The sequence below is a fragment of the Marmota marmota genome, unplaced genomic scaffold (assembly GCF_001458135.2).
Source record: "Marmota marmota marmota unplaced genomic scaffold, marMar, whole genome shotgun sequence".
In the NCBI taxonomy this organism is placed as follows: Eukaryota; Metazoa; Chordata; class Mammalia; order Rodentia; family Sciuridae; genus Marmota; species Marmota marmota.
The window spans coordinates 2,806,893-2,808,982 of NW_025999870.1; the positions used below are offsets into that span (position 1 = coordinate 2,806,893).

Here is a 2,090-nt window from a genome sequence, read left to right on the forward strand (position 1 = left end):
TTCTGTGAATTAATCTATGTTCACTTTTCATCTGTGTTCAGACATGGTTCAAGATCAGACTTCATTTTGGTCCTGATTACTCATTTCACATTGAATTTGGCATGTTGATGCTCCATGAAATTGCTTGTGCTTCACTAGGATTTTAGGGCCAGGCTGCGAGTGTCAAACCTGATCCTGGCAACAGCAGGCCCCACTGACAGACAGGCCAACTCCTGGAGGTCCAGGCTGCTTTCTTCTTTCTCACACCACCTCAGGGCCAGGTCCTAAAAGATGCCTCCTAGGAGAGGGTTTCAAATAGGTTGAGAAAAAAATAAAGCATTTCTGGCCCCAGAAAATTATCAAGACAGAATAAACGAGGACAAGTGTTAAAATGGAGTCCAACACAGTTTGCGACCATTGCTTCTGCTGGGGGATGCTGTTCCTGTCCTAGTGCAGTCTCCTTTTTTGCTCTGGCTGGGGTTGTCTGTTCACCTGCCCATGTGGGAGCTTCTCTTCTGGGTGCCATGTGCATTGCTGCTGCTAGAGCCCCAAACATCCCATTGAATGTGTGTGTCTGTTCCTCCAGAAACCTGTGTTTATTTCCTGATGAGTACCATGTGCTTTGTCTGAGTCTGAAAGCTGCCTCTGCCTGGGCCTCCACACAGGGGTCTGACATTCACACACATGCTTGGCCTTTTACTTCCCTTTGAGGAAATCCCAGAGCCTGTGCAGGCACCTTGTGACCTCACCTGTGGGAATCCATTCTTGCACGTGATTGGGCACCTCCCGGATTGGGTGTGAGGCGTTCTGGCCAAATTGTGTTGGAGCTTATCCCCACCCTCTCCAGGTGCGAGAGCCTGTCCGTGTGGGGGTGTGACTGACCACTGACCCTGAGACGAATCACTGACCCTGACCTTGGAATGCTGCCAACCTCGACCTTCATTGGATGGAATTTTCCCCTGAATTTCTTGTTCCCCAATAAAAGGCAACTCCTTGGCATTCTCTCTCTCTCTCTCTCTCTCTCTCTCTCTCTCTCTCTCTCTCTCTCTCTCTCTCTTTCTCTCTCTCTCCTGCTAGTCCTGAGTAAGCCTTGCTGCCCCACCGGGTGGTTCAAGGTGAGAGCTAGAGGGAGGGCCATCTCGGACCTGGTCAAAGAAAAAGGTAATTGAGTCTTATGTGTTTATTTTGATCTCACTAGTTAACTTCTATGCTATGAACCTCTTGTATGAAACCAGCATGCTGGTCGCGCGGTGGACTCACTGGAGCAAAGAGGATTCATTTAGAGACAAGGGTGACAGAATTTGATAAGGGCCTCGGTGGGGTGAAAAGATTTGTAAAATTAGGCTTCTGTGGAAAGGTCCCAGGGAAACATAACTGTTCTGACTCTGAGGTACCAGGTAAGTCACTCTGCTCTTTATGCTGTCTTTCATTTTCCTTTTTATAAAAGGATTTTTAGGGTGCTCTCTATATTTCTCACACCATCTCAGGGCCAGATCCTAAAAGATGCCTCCTGGGCATATAATATATTCTATATTCTGAGTAGAAATGCATTATTTTGGATGTTTTCTGTCACTGTAAGTGTGCACAACACATTTTTATACCTCTCAGTATAATTTATAAAGCATGGTGACCTGGGCTTCCTCTCTGCTCCAGAAGTTAACAGTATTGTTGTTCCCTCAGGCCCTGTTGCATCCATGGCTAAATTCTGCATTCTGAGGAGAGGAAGACAGAGTTTCCTTGAATAATGTCAAGGAGCGAGGTAAGTCTGTATGCTGCTTCTTTCTGTCATTTTTTAAATTAATTTGCATTTTTATATAACCATAGACTATACATTCCTTTTGTATCACCTCTAGTAACTATTTTCAGTTTTTTCCATGCTTTTCCTGTGCCTGCACTTCAGCTTCTCGTGGCAGTGCCTAGGTTGTTTACAATTTGTTCGTATATTTATCACCTAATGGATGTCTGCAGTGTTTCCTGTGTTTGTGTGCATATTTGAAAGAAGTTGCTATGGACATTATGAAAAAGACATTGTAAGCACTTACACCTTTATTTCCCTTCATTTAATACCTGGTCATATGGGTAGATACATGTTCAAATTTTTCTTTGTTTTT

General features: G+C 44.6%; 1 long non-coding RNA gene across 1 annotated transcript; it reads left to right on the forward strand.

Moving 5' to 3' along the window:
* The first annotated feature begins 1,050 nt into the window (after window positions 1-1,050).
* On the forward strand, window positions 1,051-1,738 carry LOC125610905. The gene is made up of 2 exons (XR_007340955.1): window positions 1,051-1,140; window positions 1,633-1,738. It is a non-coding gene; the product is annotated as an uncharacterized LOC125610905 (long non-coding RNA).
* Window positions 1,739-2,090: the final 352 nt, after the last annotated feature.